We start from the raw sequence: 16,685 nt of genomic DNA on the forward strand, positions 1-16,685 counted from the left end.
GCAACTCAGATGGTTTAAAAGCAATCTGAAAATGTGGGATTTTATACAAATTCATTCTTACTTCTTAAAGTGGTTTCCACTTAAGCAGTGTTTCTGGGAAAGCAACAGAGGAACTGAAATACGTTACATTAAAGAGGTTAATGTCTGTGGCAGAGATGAAGCTGTCGGGTGATTTTCTGTAACAGCTTTATCCACAGTGTTAAGGTCAGCCACGTGTTACTGGGGAGAAAGACCAACCTCCTCTGTTCAGTCATCTCAGGAGGCTGAGGCTCTTGTGTTCAATTGCTTCAGTTCTGATCCTGGATGGGCACTGGAGAAACAAGAGCAAAGAGGATTCCAGCCAGAGGCCTTTCAGATCTCAGTCCAAGCCTGCAGGAGCTGAGACAAAGAGGCTGGGCAAGGACTATGATGCAGAGGCTTGTGTGGGACATATCTAAAGGTGACCAGTGCAGGCAGGTGACTGCTCTTCAGAAGCCATCCAACAGAGCAGTGTGGACACAATTCATGACATGACTCTCACATGTGCTTCTCTCCCCAGCCTCCAAAGCCCACACAGTTGGTGCAGCTGCTGTGCCTGTACCTGCACCCATTAACAGCTGGAGACAGCACCTTGCAGCCTCAGTACCCACCACTTGGGAGCCACTGGGCATGTTCCCCTGCCTTTGTTTTACTTTAAATCAAGTAAAGCCTCAGTAGGAGCTTGGTTTTCTCTCATGTCAACAATCCTCAGCCATCACAGTTTTTGAAACACCTGAGAAGTTAACAAAGACAATCGATGAGAGGCATTAGAATCATAGATTAATCTGATTTGGAAGGGACCCACAAGGATCATTGTGTCCAGCTCCTGGCCCTTCACAGGACAACCTCAAGAGTCCCACCATGTATCCAAGGGTATTGTCCAAAGGCTTCTTGAACTCAGACAAGCTTGGTGCTGTGACCAAGGGGAGCCTGTTCCAGTGCCCAAGCACCTGCTGGGTTAAGAACCTTTTCCTGATATCCAGCCTAAACCTCCCCTGACACTGATCTGTGTGCAGCCATTATGCTGTGGAGAAGAGGAGCAGGGCTCTGGAGACCCGCATCCATCAAGTGACATGGAACCACACTGCAGGAGTCAGCACTACAGGAGAACCACCATCCCAGAAAATACGTGCCATCCTGGAGCTGGCTCCAGCAGGCAAAACAAGTGGTAGGAATGGAGACATTAACACAAAGTCCTTCCCCAGTGAATTCAGTTGCAAAATTGTCATAACTTCAAGGGACCAAGATGTCATACATTGCACTTGACTATGGGACCATGTCTTTTTCAAGTGATTAGGAGAGGCCCAGCATTTGCTTTGAACAGCCCATTATGGGATAAGTTAATCCTAAAACTCTGCTGGCTCCCATCTCTTGCTGTAACTGCTTGCTTAAGGTAATCTTCCACCTTTACATGTGAAGATTGAAGATGTTGGTAAAAAGCAGCTAATAGGACAGGAAGGAGGCTTTCTTTCTCTTCCTGGTTACAGTTCAGCTTATTTCATTACATTATTTTCCATCTCTATTGATGTCTAAGCACATAGGGAAGTGGGGGACATTTAGAAAACAGCAAATTCGTCCTTGCTCCAACCACCTCTCTGTGTACACAGCAGCAGAGGTGATAATGTGTCCCAGAATGGGGACTTAATGGGCTTGTCTGGTGGAATATTGTATTTTGGGACCAGAGAACTGAGAACAAGATGTTTCATATGGTTAATTGCTTAAGTAATGTGAAAACTAGATGAGTTTGAAAACAGCCTGAATGAGAAAATGTGCAGTCAAGGAGAGTAAATGACTCACTTTGCTGCTGTCACATCATAGTGAAAAGCTGCCAGGTATTTGGTGCTAGTGAAAGTAACATTGTATTAAACTTTGTCGCAGTGGTTGATTAGAGCTAAAACCAAGTCTGTGTAACACAACATTTACTGTTGTATTCTGAATTCTTGCACAGAGTGTTTGGCTGTGTAGAGAACAAATTCATACTTATCCTGTATTTATCATATAAAGCAGGTATCTTTCTGGGAAATGAAGGGTGAAATATCTCTCCATATAAACCACTAGGAATTTTTCTTTCAACTTCAGTGAAGAAATCCAAAGACATTAGGAGATGAAGAAAATTAGCATAATCAGCTCATGTTGTTTAATCCTCCTAGTCCAACCCAGGAATGTTCTCTATGTGCTACTGGTTAACAGTTTTATCCCAGCCAGGTTTAGCTGACCCGTAATTCCCCACTCCGCTGCCTCTTGTAACTGTCAGAGAGCTCACAAAGTGCCTCTTGGACCTCACAGAAGGACATCCTGCACATAATTTATTTCAAAAGTGTAGTTATATTAAGTATAATAAGAAGGAGCACAGGGAAATATGGGAGCTACAAAAGAAAATGCTTTCAAATCTGATTCTTTTATATGGCATGATACATGAATATTTTTGATTTCTTCCTTTAAAAGAGCTTTTAAGATTTGATAGCGACTGGAATTATGAATGCAACAAGAGAAGAAGGGGTTGTAGTAGGAGATTTCCCAGAAAATGGAGGAATCTGTTGAAAGCTGTGGAGTTTCCATTGGACAGCACAAGCACTGGGGTCTCAGACCTGCCACAGGTAAGAAAAACAGCTTCTGTTAAGCACATATTTGTATCTCTCTAAAGTAATGCTTGTCACCTGTCTCTATAATGTTTATACTAGAAACATAAAGTCCTGTCAGGCTTCATTTCAAATAAAAGAGCTTCAAATCCTATCCCTCGGATCACTCAATTTTCATCAACTAAGGTGAAATCACCCCCAAGTACCTTCCATCCAAAATGAACTGAATATGCACTGATTGCAGACCATGAAGTGCTTGCCTCAGTATTGCTGGAATTTATACAAATTGCTGTTATTAATGCAATGCCTGCTGTTACAGTAGAAGAAACAAGGTAAATGGCTGTAGTTCTAATCATTTTCTCTTGAGAGTTGAAGAAAAACATTTAGATTTAGACACCTCTGCTTGATTTTTTGTGTCATTAAACAGAAATAATGCCAGTTCTGTAGGAACTTTCCCCATTTTTCACAAACTCAGCTGGTTTCCATAATTCCACTGAGCCCAATAATCTGAGAATAGTTGACAAATTGTCCTTATGGCTAAATGTTATTCCATTATATAAATCCTGGGTGTTATTCCAATACACAGAATCTAAAAGAAGAAAAGTTAAACACCAGTGTATTAGGTTGGTTGCTGAGACAAAAATCTTGACAGAAATGAAATGATTGATTAAATCTGGCAACATAACTTGGTGGGAACAGGAATGGGTGGTTCAATATGTCTTTAAAAACGTTTAACAAAGATGAAACTATACCAACACTTATAGGTGGTCCCTGTATAACAGACTTTGGGCAACAGCCACAATTATTTTGTATTTTCTAGAGATTAATTTGACTTTGGAAAATGCAAAGTTCATAAACACACATACCTATAAATCATTTTCCAGTGCCACATTTATAATTCTTACAGTTGTTGTCTTCCAACACAAGAAGAAAAGCATTCCAGTTATGACAGTTTCTATTTTTAAAATGGCTTAAGAATAAACAAAGAGACAAAGTGCTACAATACTCTGCAGCAAGAGAGGGAATAATAATGGGATGGACCACTCAGCCCTGATAGTTAGAAGCATTACTTTGAGGTCTAATGTACTAAGCTCTTCCCATGGCTTTCTCCTCCCTCCCACAATTACCACAGGCCACTTACTTTTTCCTGTGAAGAGCCTCAGCAAAAGAGATTACTGGGGATTTTCAGGGTTGGGTTTGGTTTTGTTTTTTGTTTTTTTTTTAATTTATTTCAATCTTTTGCTTTTGTTAAAAAGTCCAGTTCTGACTCCCAAGAGATATTCCTTCCAGTCCAGGAATGATAATGAAAAAGCTACTGAAGCTGTTAGTTCCTCTAGTTACAATCTTTACCATATGTGAACTGCAAGGTTTTGGGACACTGATGATGATAAAGAGTATAAACAGGTTTTCAAAGGGTGTTCACTCATATTCAGTGAGGTAGATCTGTCATAGATGGATCTGTCCTTATCCCTTCTTTTTGTGTGTGATCCCATCCGCTTCCTCAGGCCAGAATTGCAGTCGCGTGTTCATGGGATAATGCAAATCAGGGAACTAATCTGGGGCTGGGAAAAAAGAATGCTCAGTCCATAGTCTGGTTCATTGTGGGGCCACATAAGCTCCATGCTGGGATGAAGGGAGGACAGGGATTAAACCAGGGACCACCCATTTCACCAGCGACACAGAAGTCCATTGGTTCAAAAAGATCAACAAAGTTTAGCCAGATGGCCTGATCCAAATCCTGCTAAAGCCACTGTGAGCCCTCCACATTATCTCCTCTTGGAAGGATTTCAGAGATGGGTGAGCAGAGAGAGAGCGACTCATAGCAGCACTATGGACACCCTGGCCAAAACATCTGGGAATCATCCATTGCAACTTTGCAAAGGTTTCTCACAGCACTGAGCTGTAGGGAGTGAATCCTGTCTAATAAGATCCTGTGTAAAGACCAAGAATTTGGCTCTCAGAAAGCAGAATATACCATACTTTTTTGTTGACAGTGCAAATAAATCCTTTTGTAAGAATTGCCAGACTGGGGAAAACTAATGCAGTTCTTGTGCTCGAGGCATGAGCTCTGGCGTGCCCCAGGTCAGAGAGAGTCCAGCTGCGTTACGTCTGTGCATCACTGAAGTGACTTCAGCATCAGGAAAAGAGCTGCTGGCTGAGCTAGCTAGCTGGCTTCTTTGCAGAGGGAACATGGCAGGAGCCGATGGTATCAGCTCACGTTAGCTCGGAGACAAAGGAAGAGAGAGGCTGTTCTGGTCTGGCTCCTGACAGGTTTTATTGTTAGAAGTTTCACAACCCGAACAAGCTTGGAAGGGATGGAATGCGATGGGATCCTCCCCCGAGGCTTGTCCTCAGTTTTATAGAGAATTTGAAAACCGTGGTGAAAGGGGAAAACCACCAATGAGTTACAAGCCAGGGGAGGATACAATTTAACAAGAACCACTGGAGGAAACTGAGAGGCGGGAGTTATAACAGAGAACCAATGAACAACCGAGTTAACTGAGAATTTTCCCGAACCGGGGGAGGTGGCTTGTACCCGGGCACAGCCCAGGGGGTGCAGTTTAGGCTTCTGAGCCGCCCCTCGACCCACCCTCTGAGTCTGCCTCTTCGGGAAACTCGATCCAGAGGATGGGCTGGGATTGATTGGCATCATGCTGCCCCAGCCCCGCAGTGAGCTGGGTCACCGCAACAGAAAACTACGAGTTCAATTCCAGGAACATTTCTTCAAAAGCAGTCCTGGAATTTGGCTTGTGTGGAAACACTGAGCTGGACAGAGGAACTGCCCAGCCAGTAGAAGAGAAGAATTTTTTCCTTCCAAATTTTTTCTTCCCAGCAGGATGCCTTTTAAAGTTCAGTGCACCTTAAAGTGATGCTGTGAAGCTAAATAGAATAGAATAGAACAGAGCACATCACCGTGGCACAATGCAGACAGTAGAAACATTCCAACATTTACTATATAGATGTTAATTATGAATGTTCTGTAAATCAATACACTGATAGGAGGCATTAAAATAAATCTTCATAGCTACTTCTCTGCCCTCCTGTTATAAAACCCATCAATAGTAGAATTTCCACAGCTCACTAGGAAGCTCAGCATTGTGCTGAACTGCCTTTGGAGATGGAAAGCTTTCTGTAATACCTAATTGAATAATCTTTTGGTGCATATTATGCCATCCACTTTTTTTCTGCCCTCAAAAGTGATGCAGAGGATGTGATCACCACTGGACATTTTGTCCTCAAAAAATCAACTGGCGTATGGATATGTTTTGGTTTTAAGGCTGCAATGCTTTTAACTAGAAGAAATACATCTTATCTAGAAGAAATACATCTTATCTTAAATGAAATAATGGAGATGAGGGGGTAACTCCTTCTTCCTCAACTTCATATATAACATCATCCTTGGCAGGAATATTTGAAATTTCTGGCAAAGCTACAGTATTTTCAAATAAGGAGAAGAAATCTATCTTTCCTGTATCATTTCCAAATGATTTCCACTTTTGATTACTGAAACATCTAAAATTTCTGTTTCATTCCTTGTTCATGACATTCCTAGCTGCTCAGAATGTGCATATGGAAATCAGCTTAACAAAAGTCAACCATAATGGAAATGCATGGGGGAAAAGCCTTCTCCTCTTTGTGGTATGTTCTATTTTGTTTGCATCAGCCTTCTTTCCCAAAAATTCTTTTCCACTCCTTAGGTCCACTGCAAGCAAAGTCATAGAATCATAGAATTGTAAAGGTAGGATCATTGAGTCCATCTGTGTCCAAAGTGACTGGACTGCTTGGACAGCATTAGTGTTTGAACCCATCCTGTGCAATGACAGAAAATAGAACATTTTACAGAGGATTCATTTTCTCTCTGGTTCATAAGTGAATTCAGCCCCTCATGACCCGGTCTAAGGAATCCAATTCAAGTATTATCAATACTCAAACCCCACCTGTCTGAGCCATCATGTCCAGCCACTTCTGTGGACTAAAATGTTGTCTGAGGCCCCCAATAGCACCCCTAAAACAGACTGTAGCAGTGGGAAACATTTTTTGCCTTTGCATCAGCTGGACCACAGCAATACAACACATCTGGCCCTAAAACTTTTGACAAATGTCTATGTAACATTGCCCTATCTCTTCACAACCCAGTCCTTTGCTCCCTATGACAGTTCATATTACAAAGTGTAATTAAGTTCAAGGCCTCTGTCCTGACCCCTAGGGGAACCAGTGACCTGTGCCCTGGATATCTGATAGATTAGCTAAAGGCTACAAATGAAAATTAGTGTCAGCAATTCGGCCCTCTACTAGAGCAGAGTATCTTACAGCTACACTAAAGCTCCTTGGTCTAGAAAGTCACACTTCTTGCAGTCCTGGTCCAAAACTGTGACATGATCTCCCCTAAGTTCAGGGGCATTATGAGCATCATGACATTTTGCCCTAAGTGGTAAATGTATCCCTTCAATTTAGTCTTCCCTATTTCCACACTGGGAAATGCCAGGTCAATGAATAGGAGCTTTGTAGAAACTGAATGTTCAGCCCCTAATGGGAGGCACGTACTTTGCTTTCTCCAATTTGCACTTCCAGCCAACTCAAAAATGAGTTGATAAACAAAGAGCTTTATCCAGTTACCAGTGGCTGGAACACTAGACAGAATTATTCTACTTCTAAGGAGGTAAAGGACTGCTTGCCATTCTGGAAAGGATTCAGGAATTGCCAGTCTTTGATAGCTGAAAGAGAGAAGTGCCAGGCTGTAAAGCAGTATCTAAATTCACTGCATGCCTGTCCTTGCCATTCCCCATGCCAAAGGTATAGAAGAAAGAAACAGCCGAACAAAGCAAATAATTAACTGAGGATTGTAGTTCACTGTCATTTCATAAGGCAAGAAAAGACATCTCCTGTCTGTTGCGAGGGCAGATGCTGGGTCAGAAAGCCCAGAGCTGGGAGGAGATGCTGGGTACTATTTGTAACCTGTGTGGGATTCTTCCATGGCTGCTTCAAAACTGCTTGTACAGAGACACACTAAATGGGGGGTAGCAGAGGTGCAAGACTGGCACCTGCTGCATCCCTCGGGAGCACATCCCATGTCAGTGGGGTCGGAGGTATTTGCCTCCCCAAGCACTTCCTCACTCCCCCTGTGCATATGCAGCTGTAAATTATCACAGGTTTTGTCTCTTTTATTATCTCACAGTTCAAGCATTACAAGGATCATGTAAATAATGTTAACATTTCTAGTCTTGACTGTGAATTGTTTGATTCTTATACCACCAGAACTGTGTCTGCCTGGCACAGTTCTCTTCTCCCACAAAACACGCTTGCCATCTTCTGGCCAGGCCACCAAGCATCACGAAGACAGCTGGAAGTGCACTCTCAAGTGTCTGTACCATGGGTTTTCCCAGCTGTTAACAAAATCAACCAAGCAAAGAGTTTGAAGTTAAATTTTGTTTTGGAAAGTTCCCCTATAACAGAAGTATTTATCTTTCAAGCTGTGCAAAACTCATCTTTCTTGGTTCATAAAGATTTGCATGAGTTTTTTGCTTTTGTCTTCATACCTGCAAATATCCTGAGTTTCATTTACTCAGAGCCTAAAAGAGACATTTGGCCAAAAGTCTGGATTATTATGCTGCTTTTACATTTAAACCACAGGTTTCAGAGGCTTTTATAGGAAACTAGTGTTTCTCAAAACTGGAATTACAGTTTTCATTAACAGTTACTAAACACCAACCTTGCAGTGGAAGGTGAGTCTGAACAAAGTTCATATGGTATCAGGTTCCAACACAAATATTTGATGTGGCTGTAATTAATGCCAATGCCAGAGTTTGATATCACCTTGATATCCTCCTCAGCTAGGGAGGATCTTTCAGGAAGATCACATCTTCTGCCATGGCAGATCTACTTTCCTGTATAACTCTGTATTCTCTCTACTTTTGTGTCTCTCATGTTTTCTGTGAACACATATCTCCCAGATCAACTCTTCTGAAGACTGAAATCATCCTGAGAAGTGTATAATTTCAGACAAAAGTATAAAAAACATTCTTTCCATTATATAATAATAATAATAATAATAATAATAATAATAATAATATTACCATTACTATTATTTTAATGCTACAATAGAGAGCAGCTGACACAGTCGATTGTTTTCACCTAGTTTTATATCAGCTAGCTGGTGTTATCTGGCTACAGGTGCTGGTGACCAGCAGTACAATCCAGTCTGTGAGCTGTTTTCAGCTATCAGGAACCAGCTAAATTTAGTAGCCCACGGATCAGCAAACAGCTCCTGTTTGGGACTGCATAGGCAGAGGACAGGGGAACTAGGGACAGCGTTGTCCTGTATGCGACTTTGGAAAGTTGAGGTTTTCCGCTATGATTTTTTCTGCCAAGTCTTTGTACTGACAGTGGAGTTCAGCAAGACTTTGCAGCATGAACATCAAGGCAGAGGCAAGCTCTGGCAGGCAAGGCTCAGCTCGGGGGTGACAGGGAGACTGGTGTCATTTCCAGATGACATTTCCTCTACAAGGCAGGATTTTTCAGCAAGACCACATTTTCTGCTGTGGTATGGCTAGTTTCCAGTAAAAAACAGATCCTGTCCACTTCTGTCTTTCACAAAACAAGTAGCACAAATGGTAAAATGAATGTCGAACCCCAAGCTAAAGGAACTTGCCTTGCCCTCTGTTACTTTACTTTGTAACTCAGGAGTTCTGTAACTGCATTCCAGATGTTACTAAATAACTGAGCACATATTGAATGGGAATAGTCAGATCTTGCCTTTCAGTGGTACAATCTCCCCACATGCAGCCACGCATCACCTTGTAAGGGGAAAAAATGTTGAGTGTAATGCATAATTAATTTCCTTAATTACAAAAACCGACATATAGTGCAAGGTTCTATATGTGCAGCTGTTATTTAATTTGTCATTTCAAAGGAAAAATTTTCATTAATGAATTTTAAAATTAACACTAGATCTGCATTTTATTTCTTACATGTACAGCTGCCTAACACAAAGCATGGCTGAGGTCAGAGAAACTGCTATGATGGCAGCATGTGCTTTTCCATGTGCTCCACACAAAATATCCCAATCATTTCCATTTCTCCCTCTCAGGCACACCATTTCTGAGCTGCTGTCTGACAATTGAAAAAATGAGCTGCACCAGCTGTCTGGGTGTTCCAGCTTCCTGTCAGTTTTAGCAGACACATTTTTCTTTGAACAAATAGATACTGAACTTCTATAAGAAGTAATAGCCAAGAACAGCTACAGAACAGAAATTAATATTAAAATACAGAAATATTAGAATTATAATGAATATTAATTCCTAGGACAAATTTCTAGCATCTAGTCTGATATACTTTTAATATATTTTACTACTTTAACATTCTAGACTTGTTTTTACTGAGCATGCAATTTGTAGGAAAGCATGCTGTCTGTGGATTAATAACAGGATTAGGGGGCTGGGAAAACCACTAAGAAAGGGGATGATACCCAACAGGCAAGCACATAATACTGCCTGTCTCAAGCAAGATGCACTCAAACACTCAAAAACCATGGCAGAAGACAAAGGAATACATGACAATAATGAAAAAAATAAAAAGGATCTTCATTTATTCTTTTGTTTTTTGCTTGCTTAGTTATGCCTTCAAATCAGGCCTGGAATAGGGAGTCAGCAGCTCTCGGAAGGAAGGCAAATCTCTGCAGCAGGAGCTGCAATGTGTGTGTGTAAACTTAGGAAAGACAGACATTTCTCCATTTAGTGCTTGGAAAACAAAAGAACAACGACAACACGGATCAGGAGGGATCTGGGAGGAACGATCTTAAGTGGTGCATCTCCCAGAGCCCCAGCAGAGAGGGGACGTGGAGCCGAGGAAGCCAGAGGGGAGTGCTGCCCTGAGCATGGTGCCTCGGGCAGGAGCTGAGCAAAGCCCTGAGCAATGTCCACCAGTACATCCCTTCCAGAGTAGGACAGATGCGGGAAGGGGGCTGCAGTCCTGAGACATATTCCTTGTCTCTCTCTTTCTTGTCTCCTTGCTAAGTATGCTGGTCAGAGTTAGGAAATGAGACAAATGTGCCAACGAGCAACAGTTAATACAATTTGTTCTCTTAGCCCCTTTTTATTTTCACAGAAGGTAAAAGCCAAAGGCTCTTTGTCTGTGCAGTTCTGTTCAGTAAAAAATTGTAAAGCCATAACCAGCAAGGTCTAACACATTTCTTAGCAATCATTTACTTTAATGAGAATGAAAAATTTGTTATTCTAGGACTATGAGAAAATTACAGAATTAAGAGGTTCTTCACATTGGCTTGCAGATAATGCACTTGTAGGTTATTCTTTTCTCCTGTCAGCAATGACCCAAGGCTTGTCCATGTACTTTGACTCTCCAGCACCCGCCTTGCTTTGTCAAGGCAGAAAAATCTTTGGGCACTTCGAGCTTTCCAAATGAGCACTCTCTTCAAATAACATACATAATAACACCATGCTCCACTAAGGGGAATAGAGTCATAGAATCATGGAATCACAGAATGGCCTGAGTTGGAAGGGACCTTAAAGCTCACCCGAGTTCCAATTTCCCTGCTGCAGACAGGAATACCTTTCACTAGGCCAGGTTGCTCAGAGCCCCAACCAACCTGGCCTTGAACACTTCCAGGGATGGGGCATCCACAATTTCTCTGGGCAACCTGTGCCAGTGCCTCACCACCCTCAAAGTAGAGAATTTCTTCCTATTACCTTATCTAAACCCACCTTCTTTCAGATTGAAGCCACTCCCCTTTGTCCTGTCACTGGATGCCCTTTCAAAAAGTCCCTCTCCATCTTTTCTGTAGTTCCTTTCAGGTATTGCAAGGCCACAGTCAGGTCACCCCAAAGCCTTCTTTTTTCCAGACTGAACAAAACCAACTCCCTCAAGCTTTCCTCGTAGGAGAGGTACTCCATGCCTTGGATCATCTTGGTGGCCTCCTCTGGACTCACTCCAACAGGTCCATGTCATTCTTGTGTTGCAGACCCCAGAGCCTGATGCAGTGCTCATATGTTACAGACATTGTCACATCACACAGATGAGAAATTAAAATCAATCCTTCACACAAACAAGTTATTACAATTTGGTTAGCTAAATATTAACTATAAGTAAATTTCTTTCTTCTTAGCATCTTTTAAGAAATGCTATCTAAGCCCATGGCATTTAGCTGTAGAGAAGGAATAAAACCTAAACTTAATAACTACTCCTAACCATGTTAATTTTTGCAGGGAAATTATTAATATATTCAAAAGGTCCCTAAGTCAATAACTATATTTACAGGTTTTAGCTTAGCTTTTCACATGCTACCTTGATTTGCTTTTTTCTCTTCAGAAGAAGACACAGATATAGACTATTCTTGGGTAAAGACTATTGGTGTCTCCAATAATAATATTAAAAATACTCACATGAGTGTAAATCATTTCCATTGAACTTTAATATGTTACAGCAATATGTTAATCTTTAAATGTTTTGCCATTACTGCATTGGCAGTGCCACACATGCAAGTCTGTCTACACCGAACACGAGATGCAGGAGAGCCTGTGCATCTTTATGCCTGAGCTGGCACTTTGCTGTCCCAGTGCTCACGTCGACAGTGCCAGGACGCTGCTGCAGCCGGGCAGAGCTGAGGGCATGGCTGTTCTCTGTCAGAGACAAAGAGCTGCTCCACCAAGGCACAGCTGCCTGCTGAATCCACCAAAGCCTACATTAATAAAACATTGATATTTGGCTTTTAAAAAATGCAGATCAGTCTATTTAATGCAAGAATATCATCCTAGGAGAAGAAAATCCACATTATGTTCCTTTCATGAGTCTCTGGGTTTTGTTTCAGTCCAAAATACAGACATTCTTAGTGATGGTAATGAAAAACTATTACAACAAAATGAAAGATACATTGTACAGGGCTTTATTCTTACATGAGGAATCCAGTATGATATCAGGGAATTCACCACAAAAGGTCTCTGGGAAGGAGAAATGGAATTTGGGAATAGTTAATGGATTGCTACACACACTGTAAACTAAAACACAGTTTTGACATGCATGTTTGCACTGTTTTCCTTAGGAGCCAACTGTTTTCATTCTTACAAAAATTACAGTTACTAAATCAGGCTAAATTTACACAGGGTATTTCAAGGCAAAGGTATCATGTGTATTTAGCTTTTCAGGATCTTGTAGTTAGAAAAAAAGCGCCAATCCTCTTAAAACCTTCCCTGCATTTTTATTCTTTTTTAATTATGAAAATGTGATTTTTGCAAGACCATGTGATTTTTCACTATCTGATGTGAGCTGTTGCACTAATCCAATAAAACCTTCGGCTCGAAGGGATAAGGAGAGCATTTAAGCAAATGGGGGAGTTTTAAGAAATCTAAAGTTTAGCTAAAAGATGGGTTTAGATTTGGCCATAATATATGGGCACAGCCCCTAAGCATGGTCTCAGCACACTGATATAGAAAATAGGCTGTTCTACCATTCCTGAAGATAATAAAGATTCTTTTATGTCCAGTTAATTCAAGGCATGTGACATATGCAGCTGATAATCTGTATTTATGCAGTTCCTCTTGTTCTAAAAATCTCAGACGGAAAAATGTTAACAGCTTTTGAAAAAAATCATAGGAATTCTGACCTATCAAAAATGCCCCAAAAATAATTTTTACATGACAGAGTAAAATCCAGCCTTCTGCCACATACGGTAAAGAAGGTCAAAGAATTCCAGTGACTTGTTATTGAAATAGAATGATCTGCATCTGTCTGACTCAGCCTCATACAGGAAGTGTATTAAGTTATTCTGAAAATATTTTTGAATTTTAAGTTCTAATTTATTATGAAACAGCTCCCCAGGGCTTGTTCTTTTGTGCTGCCATGTCGTGGGTGTGGGCCTCATGCCTGACACCAAGTCAGGGCAGGTACCCCCGGTCCCGGTGATACTAGGGGGAACAACCTTCATCTGGAGCCAGGACTATTTCCCCTTAGCAATTCACATATACAGACAAATAAAGCAGCTTTCTTCTTAATTTGTATGGTAGTTATGAATGAGAAATTGAAGAATTCCTCAACCAAGGAATTGTTTTTGTGTGCGTGAATTAATATAAATGTACTGGGAACAGTATTTCACCCCCAAATATACAAAGAAGTTGAGACTGCATTTAACTCTCAAAATGTTTTGCCAAATTTTCCTGCACTTGTGTCTTTGAAGTGAATTCAGGAGAGGTTCGCTTGTGTAACAACGCTGAATTTGGTTTATTATTCCACATTTGAAACTAGGTAGCACAAATTGCAAAATGAAACATATCCAGTAGATGTCATCATCCTGCATCCCATGTGCCTGATAATCAAGTTTAGATTTATTTTTTAAAACTGAACTGAAATCAAAAGTAGGAGTCCTAACAGAAAGAAGTTTTCTGAAAAACTTGTGTAAAACATGTACTCATTTGATCTGATACACCTTATTAACACTCGGATTTCTGGAATGTTTGCAACCTGGAAGTGTTCGTGCACAAAGTAATTTGCAGATATCTGTGCCCAAATAATATCTGTAAAATATGCCAGTAAATGCATGTATTTAAACCTGAAAATCCACTTAATGGGTTCCATTTAATCCACATGTCCTTAAAGCAATATAAATATGTACTACAGCATTGCCTCTGATCCTGAAGCCTGTACTGCAAAAATAGATTTAAGATCCTCTTTACAGATGAGAATATTAAATGAAGTTGAAAGGGCTTTGGGAGGTCAGGGAATTCCATTTCCATAAGTATTGCTTTAAGTTGTTTATTTCTTGACATAACACCTCACATAAATTAATATTTTCATATGGATTACTGGGAATTATCAAGTACTCTGATGTGCTTGATTTACATTGCTTTTCATTTCAAATCAAATATTGTTATTTGCATTCAGCAGCTTTATACTTAGTTGAGCAGTAAAATGATTCAGGCAAGTCTGAATTACTGTGATTCAGCCATATTCAAATGTTTTCACATTTTAAAACCTGACCTCTATTATTTGGCGTGGGGAGACTTACTAGGTCAGAGTTATGCCTTTCAGCATGTGATTAAAACATGCACTTCGTCAATGTCCATGGATTTTGTAATACAATCCTTTAGCAATCTGGCCACATTTCTGGCTTTGTTAGCTGGGGCATTGCTTAGAAAATTCCTGTGCAATACAGTTATGGTCTGATCCAAACCCTTTTGGAAACAATAGAAAGGCTTCCAAGGGCTTAAGCCATGGATGAATGAGGTTCATGCAAATGCTGAGCCCCAGCAGGTGAAGCAGGAGGCAGACACTGGTGGGAAATTGCAGCGTGGCAGATGCCAACAGGTTCACAAGCCCATCTTGGTTGTGTCCTGGAACTTGCTTTTAATTCCCACAGGGGGATGAAGTGGGAAATGTCCCAGTTTCAGACAGGCTAACTCTGTTACACATTGCTTTCAGTTTAGTAATCTTTTTTTTATTTTGTAAAAATCATGCAATCATAGAATGTTAAGGGGTTGGAATGGACCTTAAAGATCATCTAGTTCCAACCTGCCCTGCCATGGACAGGGACACCTTCCACTAGACCAGGTTGCTCAGAGCCCCAACCAACCTGGCTTTGAACACTGACAGGGTTGGGGCAGCCACAACCTCCCTGGGAAACCTGTTCCAGTGTTTCACCCTCACAGTGAAAAATTTCTTCTTAATGTCTACCCTAAATTGTTCCTCTTTCAATTCGTACCCATTACTCCTTGTCCCATTGCTACAGTTCTTGATGAAAAATCAAGGCAGATCGAAGTTTCCAAATGTCCTTGTATCTGTGGCTTCTGTGATAATGCATGAGGAAGGAGAAAGCATTTGAAAGGAAAATGCCTTTTTTCCTCTGACCCTTACCTCTGGTTATGCGTTGGCTAAGACAGGTCTTGTGCATCTCACTCAAGAGAACTGGGAATTCTGATTAAAGCCCATTAGTCCTTCAGGCTGCACAACTCCCTGACAGCCCTGGACAGTACCGAGTGCTCCAACATCCCCAGAGAGCACAGGGCAAAGCTGCAGTCATGAGAAGTGCTGCGGGATGGGGGACACGGAGCTGACCCCTCCCGAGGGGCTGCAGCACGAATGCAGCTCTTTGTGGCTGGCAGAGGATTCCAGTGATGCGGTTGGGCTTTAGGGGCACTTTGGGGAAATGAGGGACCAAAGCGCTCATGGGACCAGGCCCACTGCCATCCCACCATTTGAGCCAGCGTGTGCCCAGGTGGGCAAGGAGGCCAATGGCATCCTGGATTGTATCAGGAACAGTGTGACCAGCAGGACCAGGGCAGTGACTGTCCTTTGGTACTCAGTGGTGCAGTCACAACATCACTGCTGTGTCCAGCTCTGGCCCCTCAATTCAAGAAGGACATTGCGGGGCTGGAGTGTGTCCAGATCAGGGCAACAGAGCTGGTGAAGGGTCCGGAGCACCAGGAGCAGCTGAGGTTGCTGCGGGTGTTTAGCCTGGAGAAAAGGAGATCCCAGGGGGATCTTATAGCTTTCTAAAACTCCCTAAAAGGAGGTTACAGCCAGGTGCGGGTCGGTCTTTTCTCCGTGGCAACCAGCGACAGGATGAGAGGAAATGGCCTCAAGCTGCGCCAGGGGAGGTTTAGGTTGGACATTAGTTTTTCAGAGACAGGTTGATTAGGCGTTGGAATGGGCTGCTCAGGGAGGTGCTGGCGTCCCTGGCGGTGCTTAAGGAAAGACTGGACGCGGCCCTCAGTGCCGTGCTGCAGCGGACGCGGCGCTGTCCAGCCCCGGCCTGGCCTCCGCGCTTTTCCCGAACCCAATCGATCCTGGAACTCCCAGGGCGGGGCCGCGCGCCCGCGCGGGGCAGGGGTGGGGCTGCGCATGCGCCTCCCTCGGCGTGGCCCCGCCCCCGGGCCGGCGGGTGGCGCTGCCGCGGGCGCGCGCAGGATCATGGAGGCGGCGGCGCGGGAGAGCCGGGCGGGCCGGGCGGCGGGCGCGGGGCGGTAGCGGCTCCCGGCCCGCCCTCCCTCCCTTCCTTCATCCCTCCCTCCCTCCCTTCCTTCGCTCCCGCCCCTCCGCTCCTCCAGCGGCGGGAGAGGCGGCCCGCCTGCCCCTCCCGCGCAGGGC

This window comes from Corvus cornix, chromosome 2 (genome assembly GCF_000738735.6).
Source record: "Corvus cornix cornix isolate S_Up_H32 chromosome 2, ASM73873v5, whole genome shotgun sequence".
Taxonomy (NCBI): Eukaryota; Metazoa; Chordata; class Aves; order Passeriformes; family Corvidae; genus Corvus; species Corvus cornix.